The sequence below is a fragment of the Engraulis encrasicolus genome, chromosome 1 (genome assembly GCF_034702125.1).
Source record: "Engraulis encrasicolus isolate BLACKSEA-1 chromosome 1, IST_EnEncr_1.0, whole genome shotgun sequence".
Taxonomy (NCBI): Eukaryota; Metazoa; Chordata; class Actinopteri; order Clupeiformes; family Engraulidae; genus Engraulis; species Engraulis encrasicolus.
In genome coordinates, this window is record NC_085857.1 from 32,587,346 (window position 1) to 32,606,734 (window position 19,389).

Sequence of the window (19,389 nt, forward strand, 5' to 3'; positions counted from 1 at the left end):
CCTTCCTGTGATCCTGGTGAAGACACCACCTTCATCTGGTATAAGCCTGTGACTAGCCAACCAACAATCAGTGGCAACACTCTGACTCTGAGCTCAGTGAGTAAGACAGATGCAGGTAGTTACTCCTGTGCTCTGAATGGACTTGAGAATCACCCTTCCCCCTCAGTCTGTAAGTGCAGTGGTTATTGGGCTCTAATTCATATCATTCATTACAATAAAATAAATTCATATACTATGAGTAACATCTACTATTAATATTGATATTATATAATTACAAATTGTTTTTCTGATGTCCTTCTCTGTTTCAGGTGTTCTAAATTGCTGGAGTGTGATCTACACTCATCAGAGTATCTGTGCTGTGAAAGGATCATCAGTAGACCTGGGCTGTTCTTACTCATATCCAAATAATGTTAATGTCACTGAAACATTCTGGCATAGACCGGATCCTGTAAAAGATCTTAGTACAACGGCAGAATATGCAAATCGTGTGAAGTACCTTGGAAACAAAGAAAGCAACTGTAGCCTGAGAATAGAAGATCTGAGGGAGAATGATGCAGGAGAATATCGATTCAGGTTTCTGACTACTGATCCCAATGGTCAAATGTCTGGATTTCCAGGTGTCACAATTCAAATTCGAAGTAAGTTATCAAAAGTCATCTTTGTCAAATAGTCCACATGTAATAGACACACAGTACACACAGTAAGAATCGACATTATGTTAGAGGTTGCTATGATTATCATGTAAACATGGAAACACAGGACCATGATTATGATGATGATAACTTTTTCTGTTCAGCTCTGCAGGTAGAGATGAGTCCCACTACAGCGACAGTAAGACAGAGTGTGACTCTGACCTGCAGAACTTCCTGTGACCCTGGTGGTGACACCACCTTCATCTGGTATAAGCCTGTGACCAGCCAACCAACAATCAGTGGCAACACTCTGACTCTGAGCTCAGTGAGTAAGACAGATGCAGGCAGTTACTCCTGTGCTCTGAATGGACTTGAGAATCATCCTTCCCCCTCAGTCTGTAAGTGAAGCTATTGGGCTCTAATTAATTTCATTCATTGAAATAAAATAAATTCATATACTATGAGTAGCATATATTATTATTAATAATAATATTACATAATTAGAAATTGTGTTTCTGATGTCCCTCTCTGTTTCAGGTGTTTTAAATTGCTGGAGTGTTACCTACACTCCTCAGAGTATCTGTGCTGTGAAAGGATCATCAGTAGACCTGGGCTGTTCTTACTCATATCCAAATAATGTTGCTGTCACTGAAACATTCTGGCATAGGCCGGGTCCTGTAAAAGATCTTAGTACAACTGCAGAATATGCAAATCGTGTGAAGTACCTTGGAAACAAAGAAAGCAACTGTAGCCTGAGAATAGAAGATCTGAGGGAGAATGATGCAGGACAATATCGATTCAGGTTTCTGACTTCTGATCCCATTGGTCGAATGTCTGGATTTCCAGGTGTCACAATCTCAGTTCAAAGTAAGGAATCAAGTCATCTTTGTCAAATAGTCCACATGTAATACACACACAGTAAGAATGGACATTATGTTAGAGGTTGCTATGATTGTCATGGAAACATGGAAACACAGGACCATGATTACGATGATGAAAACTTTTTCTGTTCAGCTCTGCAGGTAGTGATGAGTCTCACTACAGTGAAAGAGGGAGAGAGTGTGACTCTGACCTGTAGACCTTCCTGTGACCTTGGTGGCCACTCTACCTTCATCTGGTACAAGAACGGCCGGCGTGTTGCCAACCAACACAAGACATTTACCATCAGTCCAGTGAAGAGCACTGACTCAGGCAGTTATTCCTGTGCTCTACAGGGACATGAGCATTATCAGTCACCTGCAAAGACCCTGGTTGTCTATTGTGAGTGCATCATATTGCAGACATGAGACTCTTTGCTAAAATCAGATCTTGCTTGTTAAATATCATGACTTATTTCATATGTTTAGACCCTCCAAAGAAAACCTCTGTATCGATCAGCCCAGCTGGTAAGGTAGTGGAAGGGGATTCAGTGACTCTGACCTGCAGCAGTGATGCCAACCCACCTGTGCACACTTACACCTGGTACAAGACCACCCAGGGTGGAAATGAAATAGGATCGGGACAAACCTACAACTTCACGAAGATAAGCTCAGAGCACACTGGACAATACTATTGTAGAGGGAGAAACACAATTGGATACAGTGACTCTCTGCCAAATAATGTGACTGTTTTCTGTAAGTTTTACAAAACACTTTCATCCTTTTATTTCATTATTTCATTTCAATGTTATTACCATTGCCATTATATTTTTCTAACCAATGACAACCAGTGACAAATGGACAGATTCAGGGCTGGACTGGAGAAGAAGTAGGACCCGGGCACTTTTGGCCTAAAGGGGCCCCTCATGGGGGATAAATAGGGCCTGGACACTTTTGGCTTAAAAGGGCCCCTCATAATTACCGGCACAGGACTGACTCACCGATGGGCCCCGCACCTTCGTAGTCCCCTAATTGCAGAAGTATTTTAAAAAAGAGGCCCACGAGGGTGCGGGGCTCACCGGGAAATGCAGCTATGCCAGATGACCAGTCCAGCCCTGGACAGATTGAAAAATGCCACTGTCATAAGTTTTTGGTAATGATGCATGGTAATGGTTGTGGGTATTTATGTAATTAAATTTGGTTACACTGTTTCATTGTTGCAGACTGAAGAATGCACATACAGAAAAACATGCATGCAATAGGCAATAAGAAAAGAGTTTATGCAGGGTGCAGCCTCATTTGCCGATTTAAAAAAAAAAAATCATTTGGGCCAGCACCCGCACAGCACTTCATAAACATTTTATAAAACACAGCTATTGATCCAGACATTAATAAAATAGGTTTGCCAATATTATTAAGTCTTCTTCCTTTTGCTAATTTTAAATAGATCCTCCAAAGACAACTTCTGCCTCAATCGTCCCCTCTGGTAATGTAAAAGAAGGGGACTCAGTGACTCTGACATGCAGCAGTGATGCCAATCCACCAGTACACACCTACACCTGGTACAAGATCAACAGCGGTGAAACTGCCATCGGATCAGGACAAAACTATGACATCAACAACATCACCACAGAGGACACTGGACATTACTACTGCAGAGTGAAGAACTCAGTTGGATTCAGTTATTCTACTGTGCTACCCATTGATGTTCTCTGTAAGTAATGTTGAATTGTAATTCTATTTCATTTCATTTTTTTATTCTTTCTTTTTCCCAATGTAATAACTTTTTATTAATGAGTCAATTTTAACCCACTAATTATGTAATGTTCTATGTTGTGTTGTATGCTGTACAATATAATCATAACATGCTCTTTATTGTTTGCTGTATGTACTCTAACTTTATGTTAATGGTTCCGATTTGTATAACATTGTTTTCATAATCCTTTCTTCATATTTGTTCTTTACCATCTTCTATAATTTCATTATTGGAATTTTGGTAATTTTCATTATGATTCCTTTCACCAGAATGTGACTCAGCACAGGAATCCCATTTTGTATTTCAGACCCCCCAAAGAACACATCACTGGTTCTTCGCCCTCCTGGTAAATCGTCAGAAGATTCAGTGACCCTGACCTGCAACAGTGATGCCAACCCACCAGTTCACACCTACACCTGGTTCAAGAAGACTGATAGTGGACCTGCTCTTCAAGCTACAGGGAATATCAGTAGCTTAGTGTTGATGTCTGGAGATGAGGGCTTTTACTATTGTGTAGTACACAATCAGTATGGCTCCCATTACTCTCCTAACGTTGAAGTCATATTTCCAGGTACTATTCCATAACAACAAAATCATGCTGCACATCGCTTATTTTGTTTCCCTCATGATTACTTAATGATTTGGAGAACATTTACCATTGTTTAATGTTGTTTCTTGAAAGTGTTTGAATCCAAAAACCACAATATCCCTGAAAAAGTGTTTTACATATGATTATAACAGGTACTCCAGCACATCAGTTTTTTGTCACATCTTTGGAATCATGATGCCACTACAGCTTGTACATTTTGTTTTTTAGCTTTACTAATGCCAATGTAAGATGAGTGATGAAGTTGTAACCCATGCAAAATGAAATCGTTATAACTTTATTTACAGAGCAAGACACAGGAGTTGCTTCTGTGATCCTGCCAGTTGTAATCACCAGCAGCATAGTCATCCTAATATTCCTAGTGATACTTGGTGTTGTGCAATGCAGGTAACTTGTTGTTGTTGTTTTTGTTGTTGTTGTTGATGTTTTCTTCTTCTTCTTCTTCCTCCTAAAGCACACACACATTGAATTACTCTGTGTACGAAATGCACTCTAGAAATACAATTGCCTTGTCTTGCCTTCTACAACACAGGAGGAAGAATCCTGGCAATGCTTCCAATGACAGAACTGGAAATAGCACCACACAGGTGAGACATTTAGTGGGAATACTGACTTTTATTGTGCATGAATATGAGAAATGCTGTTGATATAAGGTCTGACAACAGTACCCTACACTGTAGTTTGTCCACTCATCACGTGTACTTAATCTGAGAATATGAAATGCTGCTGTTCATACAGACTCATACTCTTCTATTCAATATCAATACAGGCTGTTCATTCTTGTTCCAATGATGACACGTACGCAGCACTCAACCCCAGCAGTTTAACCCCTGGGTCTGAGTATGACACTCTTCAGGTGATTGGTCTTAAGTATTGGATTTCATAACTCTGGTAAAGTAGTAGGCTACTCTGTGTGAAACATGACAGGGAATCTATTGTGTTGTCTTTCTTTCCTTCTCTCTCTCTCTCTGATAATTTTGACATCGTTTGCGCAGTGCCCGTGGTATGCCTGTCTCAAAATCTACACAGTCATGAAAAAATGTTTTTTTTTTTTTAAATAAACTCGATGTGAGAATGTTTTTCATCCCGAAATGGCAGCAGTTGGTGGAAATATGAATACGGTATGTGAAGTGATTTTTCGTATGAGAATTGTTTTCCATGTTCGAACCGCTCTGCCAAAAGTTTCATTTGGGGTTTTCTGACAGCGGACCGTGGAACTGGTCGCGAGAGTCATCGTTCACCTACTAATGAGTCAAATAAGGATCGGCTGACATGGGACAGTGATTAATTCAACTTTCAATCCTACCTAGAGCCCCTTTAACATCTAACAGGCTGTGAAGAGTGAGGATGCCACATACATGCCTCTCCAGAGATTAGATCAGGACTCTGTGTATGAGATTTATTGGTGTTAGATATTTATGTTAGTTTGTCCAGTGATCACATGTACCTCTAATGTTTTCCACAGGCTGTTCATCCTGTTTCCAATGATGACACGTACACAGCACTGGACCCCAGCAGCCGATTGCCTCAGTCTGAGTATGATACTCTTCAGGTGAGTGGTTACATTTAAATCCATAATTCTGTTGAAGCACAGTAGGCCTACTCTACATGACAAGAAATCTCTCTTCCTCTCTCTCTCTCTCTCTCTCTCTCTCTCTCTCTCTCCATCTAACAGGCTGTGAAGAGTGAGGATGCCACATACATGCCTCTCCAGAGAACAGCTGAGGACTCGGTGTATGAGACTCTGCAGGGGAGAGAGACACACATGGAGCTGAAGGATCTCGGCATGAAGCACCAATATTAGACATGATTTTAGAGTTTAACATTTTATTCATTCTAGTACTCCTGCTGTGTTGAATTGTCATTTAATGAGGTTGAGCTTCTCAAGTGTCTCATCATGCTCATTATTCTCAAGAGTTGGTTGTGGATGCTGAATTATCTTATCTTTACACCGACCTACTTAGCCTACTTTCATCGTTATTACTTTGTACCGTCATTGCTTGTGACAGTTTCATGTAATAGTTTGTGTGCTTTACATAGAGATCCAGAAAGTCAAAGAATGCGCGCACATCAGTGACACAGGTGCAGGACCAAACGTAAGATAAGTGAAAAGAAAATAAAGGTCAGCATCACTGTTAAATGGTCCCAAATATTTAACTCATTGGCTGCCTTGGCCGTCGAATGACGTCATTTCAAATAGTGACGCCCCCTACCTTCGACGTCGTTCGCCGACAATTGCGTTTTTTTACAGCCAGGCCTCGAGGACGGTCTGACCTATCTTCTGTATGAATTTCAAGCCTCTAGGCATTTTCTAACTGTTCCTGTAGGTGGCAGAAGTGTCCTTAGGAACAGTCAAGGCAGGGCTTTAGCTCAGAGCAAGATGAAATGTCAAGACAAAAACACCCCTTTTTTACTATTATAATATAATCTCAAAAGTAGCATAGCAAAATCATTTTTGAAAGTAAAGCACCTGTGACAGTAGTCTACTTTCTTGCCCTCTGATTTTAACACAGGTAGGCTACTGATTTTAGTGTCAGAGCCTGACCAAAAAAAAACCTTCCTCTCATGACCAAAATACAATCCCCTGTTGCTATCTAGCTAGAAGGCATTGTAGCTAACTTGCCCAAAATACACCATGAGATGATCTGTGTGACAACCTTTCATTTTGGATAATGTGATCAGCCTACACAACATCAGGATGTTGCTTACAAAATATCATCTAACAGGAGAATGCACGGGACTAGTGGTGATGTGTCCCAACTGAGGTAACTTGGGTATAAAGTTTGCTACGCTAGCTAGCTAGCTAGCACGAAATCGCTAACAACTTACAACTAAGCCTAAATAAAGGAGCCTTGGTAAGTCAACTATTTTTTACTCAATCCACAGTTATTTTTATGGATCTGTATAGTATGATCAGCTTACTGTATCATCAAAAAAGACAGGGGGGTTGCAGATTCTTGGAACAGAGTAGCCTTTGTGTCTGGTCAGATGCATTCAGCTCACATTAGAAAGCATTGCACTTAGCCTCAGACCAGCTAGCATTCACCACTCCAATCGGCTTGTGAAATGTTGGATGTGTGATCAGTACTTTATCAAAAGAAAATTCATTGAACAATATATGACAAGATCACTATAGCAGAACCATGATGACCGTAATCATCAATCTGCAAATTGTCCGCTCTGCCAAAGAAGCTGCAGTAAGCTACGCTAAGCGGTGCTGCCTGCCTACCTGCCTCCCTCCCCACAAGACACAACACGGTACTATTTCTGGAGGAAATAAACCAGCTGTGATTCGTTCTCCAACGAGGGAACAGGGAGAGGGAGAGGGAGAGGTAGGGAGTTACCGGAGTTAGGGGCAACTGCTGTCATGATCCATGCTGCGCGCCAGCAACTAAACCAAAACACCCTTGTTTTCGAGTCCCCCCGTTATATTTCAGTATATTAGGTTGAAAAGGTCATACAAATGATCTTTTTGTTCAGGCTACAGATGACAGAAGACTGTGTAATAGCAGCTGATAGGTTTGGAGTTGTTAGGACGATGCCATTACGGGCAAAAACGTTTGCAGTTATAGTTCTACTTCAAATGGCGTTTTCTCAGCTTTTTGGCTAGAAAGCAGCATTTCGGCGAATTCCACTTATTTTCAACAGATGATTATGAAAGAACGGAAAGGGGTAGAGAGACACCGTTTTTTTCTGATGACAGATGAGCGTCTAATCTGTGTTTTGATAGGTATGGTGTTGACATAGACACAGAACTCAATTTTCTGTGAGCCTCCAAAAAACACCCAAAATGCTGAAAAATCGCTGGCACTCCGAGGTACTCTTTTATGAAAATGGCTGGCAGCCAATGAGTTAATGGCACGACGTGCTGATATTTGGGAGCATTTAACAGTGTTGCGGACCTTTGTTTTCTTTTCACTTTACATAGAGATGTGAAAAGTAAATGTAGTAGAACATTCATGGTGTTCAACACCAGTAGGCATACAGTACATGATGGTTGTTACAATAGTTATTCCAATGGACCTAGTGAGGTAGACTAGGTTGTTCTGCAAAAAAAAAAAAAAAAAAACCTGTGGTGATTTTTGGGTGATGAATGGCATAAAAAGAGTTAAATTGCATGTGTAACGCACATATAGAAAAAGGCCAAAAAAAACTTGTATAAGAAAGAAAACAGAACAGACAAACTTTGTGCTGGAAATTGGGAACTCCACCCACTTTGTCGGAAAGCAATCAACTTTGAGCAGCTCCAACGGCCCTGGGTAGAGGCGTGTTCGAGGCGGTGATGTGGTTTAAGTAGAGACGTTCTATTGGGACTTGGTCAGACCAACATCTCAGTACTAAATTTGAAAGTCAATGATAATCAGGCAACACATTGTAGGCCTACGTGTTCCCCGTCGCTAACTGTGTAGCAGACACTCAGACATACAGATTGTACATGTCTTCAGACAAGATTCTGTTTTAGGTAATGATTCTGCGAAAAAACAAGAGAAGATGTTCTAGGGTGCACTTAGCAAAGAAATGTTGATAGACGTGATAAAACCAAAACGTTGTTGCTTTGAGCAAGTTGAGTAGGTTAGAGTGCATGATGGAACCACAATGCAGCTTTGGTCTACATTGTTAGAAATGTGTACATGCCAAGTAGTGGTGACATTTTATTTAATGATATTTGACAGAGACTGTCAACACCATACAGTGGAGCCAAATTATAACCATTAGGGTATTTTTCATCCCCTTGGACAAGAATATTCATTGAAAAGGAAGATGATTAGAATTGACAATAATAAAATATATAACAACAAAATATGTCATGATGGGATTGAGGACACACAAAACGAAAATGTACACAATGTTTCCGTTTTCAAGCCTGATTGTAAAAGAACTGAGTGTGATGAGTGTGCATGAGTGAAGAGGTCAAAGGGTTGTAGCCAGCAGCATTTGTGCTACTAAGTCAGCGTTTTTTTGTTTTTTTTCTAACCAACTGTGCCGGGGAACACTGGTGTGCTGTGAGAGATCATCTGGTGTTTAGTGAAAATTATAGAATAATTTGTTCATTAGGCATTGGGGTGTTGTTTTTCCTCATTATTGTGTTATTTTTTACTGATGTTTGTGTTATTTCTCTTATTTTAACAGTTACTTTTTATGTTATTTTTGTTATTTTTTACAACTTGCGCCTTGGCATTTTTATCGTTGTGTGCCTTGGATCAAGAAATGTTGAAAGCCACTGTATTAATTGCACATGTCCTGTTGTTTGCTTATATGCCCTGTGTGCTAGAGAGAAAGAACCCAAGAGAATATTGCCCTATGCTGATAACATTTCTGACCAATATGTACGTATTTGTTTCTTATGCTTATTTTACTTCTTTAAGGTGTGTTTTTATTGTTCTTATTGATTCACGCTCATTAGGGTAATTAATCTCAAAGGTTTTTTTTTTTTTTACTGTACTTTTGCCTTGACAGTACACTGATGACTGTCAAACTGACTGTCACTGATAATCAGGGAGGCAGATGGGGTGGTGGCGTTGGACAAAGGGGTCAGTTGTCCTGGGCAAAGGGAGAGGGGCCCCAGAACTGCGTCCTCATTACTACATTATATCATGTATGTGGTGGGTGGGCCCATTCGGTTGAGTTTGCCCTGGGCCCTGCCAAAGCTCTTGCCGGGCCTACCGATGAAGTGTCAAATGCCCTCAGCACATGAGGCCTGACAGATGTGACTGGCATGAAAAACTGTGTGTGGTTAGTAACAGCTGACTGATGTACTGTGCATCTGCACGTAAACAGCCCTTAAAATGGCAAATGTGTGAGACCAAAGGCATCTAATGAGCATTCTCTTCTCTGTCGTTGACCACAGTCTCTCTGATCACTGGTCAAAAAAGGCAGACAGCTCTTCGACAGGAGGTAGGGAAATGATCAGCTCTTACTGTGTAAAAATTACGTATGAAGTTACTGTCTTGAATAAATGGATTTCTGTTGATGATTGATTCATGTTCATGATTTACAGTAGTTGCTGTTGTTTCCATGCAATTTGAAGGATTGTTATTGGGACATCTGCCTCGGCTCTTAGCTGTCTCTCTGATACTGAGAAACAATAATACTGGTGCAATGAACACCTATTTAAAGGAGAATTCCTGTCACTTTTAACATGCCATTGACAGTGCCAGAAAACGCAGCTTTTTTTTCTTCAGGCCTGCCCGAGAGCCTGGCCATTGTAATGAGGGCATAGGTTTGTTTTTTATATATATTAATTTTCTATTCACATTTTAAAATAAATATCCAAACAGCATCCAAAATTTCAGGTAACATCAGTAGATACTTAGCAACACCAATCATTTTTGGCATGACATTTAGAGTATGTTGAGAAGTAAAGTTTTACTCTGTAGCCCTCAAGACCCAGGTCATGCACACACACTGCCAAGATCTTTACCAAACATATTCCTGCCACCTTTAATGCTGTGACTCACAGAAATGATCATGAACTCCCTCCTCATAAGAGTTTTAAATCCATCCATAAAGGGCTATAATGCCATCATGAGACTTTATAATGATTGACACAAACATTCACAAGTCTGTCTACTTATTACTGTCCTTATAAGACATTATGGTGAGTTTGTTATTCTGAATTTTATAAAGGTTTAAAACCTATTATGACAAAATTGACCATACGTAATGTCTTACTGTATATATCTACAGACTACAGTCATAAGTATTATAAACCCTTATGAAGAGGAAGTTCATAGAAAGTGTTACCAAATTGGATGCATTTACCATGTGAAATTATCCAATCACTTTTCTTATAGGCAAAGAGCCATGTGTTGTGAAGGTGTGTTGTTGGCAAGCCTGCTCCTGAGTCTACCAGGTAATGTAAGAAAATCTGACCTCACATCGTTGGAGTGGTATAAATTACACATCCAATCTCACATTACGACTGGTTTATCAGGCTACTGAAATATAACTTAATTGCATTGCAAATGTAATTTCAAAGAGACCTTTATCAAACATGTCATATTTCACGGGAAGCTGCCTTACATACAAAATATATCCTGGACCGGATAAAACGTCCTTGAGTCATACGTAGGTTCATCCCCACCCCTGCGACATTTCATGGTAAAGAAAGAATACTGATAACAAAAACTGTGGTTTGTAGAAAGGCTGACTGGCTAGTGTCGCAGGAAAACCAGTAGCCACATAGACCGATGAGCAACGTTATGTCAAGCCCTGGTGTGCACACGTGTGTACAGGTATACGCGTGTGTGCTTGCGCGCTTATGTACTTGGCATTTTCATTATTGTGTGTTTCAGGTGTACAATGTGGATGAAGTGTGACCTACCTGCACACCTCTACTCCGGTCTGTTTCCTTAAAGGGACACTGTGTGAGATTTGTAGTTGTTTATTTCCAGAATTCATGCTGCCCATTCACTAATGTTACCTTTTTCACAAATATTTACCACCAGCATCAAATTCTAAGTATTCATTATGACTGGAAAAATTGCACTTTTCATACATGAAAACGGGGATCTTCTCCATGGTCCGCCATTTTGAATTTCCAGAAATAGCCATTTTTAGCTGCAAAAATTACTTCACTTGGTCCATACTAGAAAATATTAGCTTATTACTTCATAAACTTTCATGAAAAGGTCAAATTTGGCAATAGGTGACACAGTTTCAATGAGCAGCATAGTTGCAGTACCTTTTTTGACCATTTCCTGCACAGTGTCCCTTTAAAGCAGTGTTTCCCAACCAGGGGTACGTGTACCACTAGGGGTACGCGAGCACACCACAGGGGGTACTTGGAAAGTGTTATTATTATAACAAATGTATGGAGCAGCCACATCAGGACAGAGAAAATGATATAGAAAAATAATTAGGGGGTACTCATGGCACAACTAAGAGGCTTAGTATACGCACGACAAAAAAAGGTTGGGAAACACTGCTTTAAAGGAGCACCTGGGTTCCTGTGCTGCACCTATAGGTATTCCAGAATTGGTCACTATATGGATGGAGAGTGGTACAAAGAGAATAGTGGTGTAGTCAAAAAGCACAGTAACTCCAACTATCCCACCTGCAGCCTGAATATATCCAACATCTCAGACAGAGACGCTGGTGTTTATCATTTCCGTTTTTACACATTTCTACACCTGAGCTGGATAACAGGAGGATCTGGGATTAGAGTGTCTGTCACAGGTAGCTGGGCTCTGCACACAAGCCTCAAAGTCTTGCCATTAGTGTCATTTGATTATTCAGTTTATTAGCAAATGCTGAGGGTTGTAAACAGACTTTCTCCTTCTTGCCTCTCGATACTCAGATCTGCAGGACAAAGGCTGATTCATGTAATTATCTTGAGCACTGCTGTAGGCTATGTGAACTCTCTGCCTCATCTGTCCTCTCTCCCCCTGACCAGAGTAACTCTGGGCTTGTGTACGCAAACGTGGTAACAAGGGCCGTGACCTCTGACCTCACACAGCAAGATGACCAAGATGACGTTACCTACGCCACCGTCCAGATTCAGAAGATGAAACGCTCCAAGGAGCCCCAAAATACCCTGCAGGATGACTCCATCACCTACGCTTCAGTGCAGTTTCACAGAGGATGTGCTGCCACCAGGTGGGTGAACAGACACATTACACCAAATCTCCTAATTATTTGGTTTGACTCAAGCAGTAATGATCATGTTAATTATCATGTTATCAGCAAACATCATAAAATCGGCGAGGACCACTCTATTGCATTACAGACAACTCAGAAAGTTGATGCTAAATGTGCAAAATAAATACTGTACACGGTTGTGTGTTGTCTTGGCAGAGTTGAGAATGACAGTGTGATCTACAGTGGAGTCAACTAACTCTGACATTCCTTGGAACAGCAGAGCAGGACTTTCTTCCAACAGTGAGGCACACCTGTGTCTACAATGGGAACCAACAGTGAGGCACGCCTACTGTATAATAATAATAATAATAATAATAATAATAATAATAATAATAATAATTGTATTTGTATAGCACTGTATCATACAAGGCATGTAACTCAAAGTGCTTAACAAATGGAAAAAAACATCATTGTTAGAGATGGATTTAAAAGGAGAGGTATAGAGGAGAGGCAGAAATAGCAGGAAGGCAGAGGAAGAAGAGATAGATAGAGATTGTAGAGTCATAAGGTCAACGTAGGTTAGGACCAGGATTCTTAGATGCGTAAGGTCCATAGTGGCTGGGCCTAGCATAAGTCATAGATAGTCACACAGAGATTGGGCGCTCAGATGCGGCCCCTGAGGTGTGCCTTCCTTGCCTGAAGGAAAGTTGAAAGCCACTGTACCAATTACTCTTAACCTGTTGTTTGCTTGTATGCCCTGTGTGCTAGAGAGAAAGACATCAAAGACATAAAGAGAATATTGCCTTAAAAGGAATTCAACATTGTCTATAGTAAAGTTTTCATGACATCAAGGAAGATACTGATTTGCTGAGGGAATGGAACATGCTAGAAGGGCCTGAGATCATAAAAAGAGAGAGGAGTCAGGCCATCAGTGTCGCTTTGGGTGTGCCTATTTCAGGGCATGTTTCCAAGTTGCAGCTCTGCGTTGTGTGTTGTCTGTCTTTTAAGGTAGCTGTTTGCAGAGACTTTTCATTAAGGCGTACTGTATGTAGGCCTATAGGTGTATTGATATGCGTATTTAAGTATACTGACTGTTGGGCATCATGAGCAAATAAATCAGCAACATTTTTTAGATCTGTTTGGACAACTTTTGTTCTGATTTGATACGACTGGACCTGGTTGACGAGTCCACCCTCTGAGGAGGTCAGAGGAGACCATCCAATCCAACTGTCTTCCTCACTCGCTGCACTTCAATGACATAAAACCGTACAATGCACCTCAGTGGTTGTTTTTTCGCTTGTTTGGTTGTTTTTTTGCATTTGACATACCTCTATGATCTTGCGAATAGCTCAAATAAACATTTAGGACTAATAAGTACGTCTTTTATTCTTGTGCTGATTTTACTTATTTAAGGTGTGTTTTTGATGTTCTAACTGATTTTACGCTCATTTAATTTTTCGTATCATGTTGAAGTAATTAATCTCAAAGAAGGTTTTAGATTTTTAGGTACTTTTTCCATGACAGTACACTGATGACTGACTGTCAAACTGTCTGTCACTGATAAACAGGGAGGACGATGGGCGGTAGGTTGGGGTTGGACAAAGGGGTCAGTTGTCCTGGGCACAGGGAGAGGGAGGCCCAAGATTGGGTCCTCATTAAATTGTATGTATTAGGTGGGTGGGCCCATTTGGTTGAGTTTGCCCTGGATCCGGCCAAAGCTCTCGCCAGCCCTGCCAATGAAATGTCAAATGACCTAAAAAAATGAGGCCTAACGGATGTGATTGGTGTGAAACTATGTGGTTAGTAACAGCTAACTTGGACTTACACACAGCCCTTAAAATAGCAACTGTGTGAGACGAAAAGCATCTACAGAAAAAAGTGTTATGTTCTCTGTCTTTGACCCCAATCCTTCTAGTCACTGGCCAAAAAAGGCAGACAGCTCTTCGACAGGAGGTAAGGAAAATTATCAGGTCTTACTGTGTAAGAATCACCATCAACATAATCAATATGATTTGACTTCAATTTAATCAAGACAGCAACTTCTATCATAAGTTACAGTTACTATCTTGATTAAATTGATGTCAGATCATGTTGATAATGTTTATGATTTACAGTAGTTTTGCATAGTTGTTGTTTCCATGCAGGATTCAGATTTTGTTGTTATTAGGACATATGCATCTGCTCTTTGCTGTCTCCAGCTCTCCGAGATCTTTTTTGACATAGGCGTTACCTTTAATCCTGCTTCAGGAACAACAACTTATTTTAATGCATTTCTTACGAGGCTTGCATGCAGGAGTGTAGTGGGTGTGGTTTGCCATCCACCCACTTCTCCCGACGTGACATCAAGTTGTCTGTGAAATTGTCCAGATACTTTTCTTATAGGTGAAGAGCCATGTGTTGTGGAGGTGTGTATGTGCTGTTGAGAGGCCTGCTCCTGAGTCTGCCAGGTAATGTGAAAATAAACCTACACTGCACTGCTATCATAACATTGATGACACCTGCCGACAATCACTGAATAACCCACATTTACCCAAAAGCCCAGTATTAAGTTAGATCAATGCATTTTTTTTGTTATTTTATGCATTTAATTTACAGTTATTAATTAATTTAATGCATGAAATGCATTTAATTTACAGTTATCAACAGTTGAAAGCATTTTAAGTGTGTCTCTGTGTGTGCGTGCGTGCGTGCATGCATGCATGCATGTGTTCCAAGCAGAGAAATGTGGGCTATGTTGTTGACGTACTGACATACAGGTTGACTTACTGTATATCCAGAATAATGTGCATTTATTATATTTCAGGTGTGCAGTGCGGTGGGAGTGTGACTTACCCCACTGCACACATCTGTTTCCTTAAAGGGGCACCAGGAGACCTGCCCTGCAGATATGAGTTTGACTGGATTGGTCACTATATCGATGGGGAGTGGTACAAAGAGAATAGTGGTATAGTCAAAAAGCACAGCAACTCAAATTATCCTGACTGCAACCTGGAAATAGGCAACATCTCAGACAGAGACGCTGGTGTTTATCACTTTCGGTTTTACACAACTTTGTTTCGCCATAGATGGATAACAGGAGGATCTGGGATTACAGTGTCTGTTACAGGTAGCTGGGCTTTGCACACACAAACTTCAAATTGTTGTCATTGTTGTCATTTAGTTATTCTGTTTATTAGCAAATGCTAAGTGTTGTAAACACACGTTCTGGGGTTTATAACGGCCGGTTGGAATGGTGCTTGGAATGGCTATTATAGGCAATATACTACAGTGACCTGCAGTAGCTGCAGTGACCTCCTGTAGATGGGGCTCTGATCCTAAATACATCTGGTACAAGAATGGAGAGCGACTACCAGGCAAATCCACATCCTCCATACTGGTGTCTGATCCCCAGGTGCTCCGCATCAACAGTGCCCCCATACAGATCCTGAAGACAAAGAGGATAGTAAAACAGTGATCCCCAAAGACACCACAGAGGCACTTTCTCCAGAGGATGGCTTCAGCTTCACTACATCCCAGGATGGAACTGGAACTGAAGAGTAGTCACATGTGTCTGTCTCAGGTAATGCTCTGCTTGTTTTTTTGTTTCGTTTTTTCCCCTTTAGTAGGTGTTTTCTTTTTGGTAGGTCTTTTTGTGCGTGCGTGTGTGTGTGTGTGTGTGTGTGTGTGTGTGTGTGTGTGTGTGTGTGTGTGTGTGTGTGTGTGTGTGTGTGTGTGTGTGTGTGTGTGTGTGTGTGTGTGTGTGTGTGTGTGTGTGTGATGACAATACAAATATACAGTAAGTCATTACATTACATCACATCACACTTAGCTGACGCCTTTATCCGAAATCACTTATTGGTTACAGTCCCTGGAGCAATGTAGGGTTTAGGTTTTTTTTTTCTCTGTTTCCTCAGCAACAGAGCGTTACAGTGATGTCATTCTGCCAGCGATCACAGCTGTATCCCTGGTCCTTCTCATTCTGCTGGTACTTGGAGCTGTGTACTTACAGTGCCTTCAAAAAGTCTACACACCCCTTCAAATGTCAGGGTTTTGTGATATAAAAAAATGACAGAAAGACAAATAAATTCACAGATTTTTCCACCTTCAATCTAAACTATTAACCTATACAATGCAATTGAGAAACAAGCATAAAGCTTTAAATGGAAACAATAGAAAATAAAAAAACTTCAATTAACATGGTTGCATAAATATACACACCCTTAAATTAATACTTAGTTGCAGCACCTTTAGCTTGTCTGGGCCATTCCAAAACCTCAATATTATTCTGGTGAAGCCATTCTTTTGTAGATTAAGGCGTGTGCTTGGAGAAATTGTCATTCTGAAAGATTAGTTCCTCTGCATATTCACCTTTCTACCAGGGGGCCCGAAGATTTTGTGCCACTACCACGGCCCCTGTGGAAATGTTCATAATTCCCTCCTCCCTAATGAAGGCCCCAGTTACAGCTGAAGAAAAACAGCACAAAAGAACAATGCTGCCACCACCATACTTCATGTTAGGTATGGTGTTATTGCGGTGATGTTTTGTGCCAAAAATACCTTTTGGAATTATGTCCAAAATGTTCAACCTCGGTTTCACCTGACCATAACACATCTTCCCACATGCATTTGGGAGATTACAGAAGTATTTTTTGCAAAATTTACCTCACCAAGATTGAACTTTTTGGTCATAATTCAAAAGGGTATGTTTGGCGCAAAACATCACCGCAATAACACCATACCTAGCATGAAGTATGGTGGTGGCAGCATTGTTCTTTTGTGCTGTTTTTCTTCAGCTGTAACTGGGGCCCTCATTAGGGAGGAGGGAATTATGAACATTTCCACAGGGGCCGTGGTAGTGCCACAAAACCTCCGGCCCCCTGGTAGAAAGGTGAATATGCAAAGGAACTAATCTTTCAGAACAACAATTTCTCTAAGCACACGCCTAAGTCTACAAAAGCATGGCTTCACTAGAATAAGATTGAGGTTTTGGAATAGCCCAGAGAAGCCCAAAGGTGCTGCAACTAAGTATTAATTTAAGGGTGTGTATATTTATGCAACCATGTTAATTGAAGTTTTTTATTTTCTATTGTTTCCATTTAAAGCTTTATGCTTGTTTCTCAATTGCATTGTACAGGTTAATAGTTTAGATTGAAGGTGGAAAAAGCTGTGAATTTATTTGTCTTTCTGTCATTTTTTTACATCACAAAAACCTGACATTTGAGGAGGGGTGTGTAGACTTTTTGAAGGCACTGTAATTAGGTACAGTATATTTTCCTGGTCTAAAACATAGAAAATCCTAATTTCCTTTTTTTCTTACTTTCTTTTTCACAAGTTCCAGCTTTACTTAAAAATTGTAAATAAAGTCATGTAAATTGTATGAAATTGTCCTGTGTAAGCAGGAAGAAGAGCGGCACGATGGCTGCAGGGTCCACAGCTGATACACAGGTGAGAAGGAAGATTGTGCACATCCCGGGTTAAGGTGCTAAGACTAAGGCTGGTTCAAGTTTTAGAGTGAGGAGTCTGCAATCAGACCTGAAATCATTTGTGTGTGTGTGTGTGTGTGTGTGTGTGTGTGTGTGTGTGTGTGTGCGTGCGCGTGTGTGCGTGTGTGCGTGTACGCGTGCGTCTGTGTGTGAAGAAGCAATTAGATTAGACTAGTTCAACATCTTAACATACATACTGTAGGCCTATGTACAGTAGCTAGTTCATAATCGCTGGTTTCACTCAATGCATATTTCTCAAACTAAACCATAACCATCTTTAGGAGCCTGCTGTTGTATGTGAACTCTCTGCCTCATCTGTCCACTCTCTCCTGACCAGAGTAACTCTGGCTTTGTGTACGCAGCCGTGGTAACAAGGGCCGTGACCTCTGACCCTACACAGCAAGATGACCAAGATGACGTTACCTACGCCACCGTCCAGAAGATGAAACACTCCAAGGAGCCCCAAACTACCCTGCAGGATGACTCCATCACCTACGCTTCAGTGCAGTTTCACACAGGAGGTGCTGCCACCAGGTGGGTGAACAGACACATTACACCAAATCTCCTAATTGCTGAAGTTTACTGTATGTCAGTTCAGTTGTTCTTGTACTAGGAACTATGGATCAATGTCAATTCCATTCCATTGGCTTCTGAAGTCTTTTGTTTAGGATTTTGTAAACCTAATTTTGTCTTCCATATAAAACATTTCAAATGAAACCTGACAGAAGTCGTATTTCATTGTCAAACGTGTTACAGAAAACCAGTGAACTCCACTAACCACTTGATGAGTTTCACATTTTTTTTAAACGAATGTTTAGGGTAGTTTTAAGGACAGAATAGGAAATGCCTAATAGACAGCCATTCAACAGAATGAAACATTATCAAAATTATTCCAATTGGCATAGCAGCAAACGTCATAAAATCAGCGAGTACCACTCTATTGCATTATTGACAACTCAGAAAGTTGATGCTAAATGTGCAAAATACTGGACTTAACTAATGTGCAACTTGTAAATGCTGCACGTTGTTGTGTGTTGGCAGAGTTGAGAATGACAGTGTGATCTACAGTGGAGTCAACTAACTCTGACAGGCCTTGGAACAGCAGAGCAGGACTTTCTACCAACAGTGAGGCACACCTGTATCTGCAATGGGAAACAACAGTGAAGCATGCCTGTACCTACAATAGGAACCAACTCTTGGTCCTGGCTGGAACACTGAAGTGTGGGACTTTGCTCAGTTCATTTTCCACTGTTGTCTTACACAGGATTTCCGTATCCTTTGGTTCAACCATTTGACAGTATTATTTCTTAGACTTTTGTTAGATCATAGGCAACATGTTTTCTCCGTAGGCTACATGTCCTATTTTAACCCATTGATGCCTGATGTTGCGTTGCGCCACATTGACCCTGGCGCCTGGAGCTGCATTACACAACATTCAGGCTCATGGGATTTGAGACAACTTTATTAAAAATCTCTGTTTGTTTGAGATGAATGA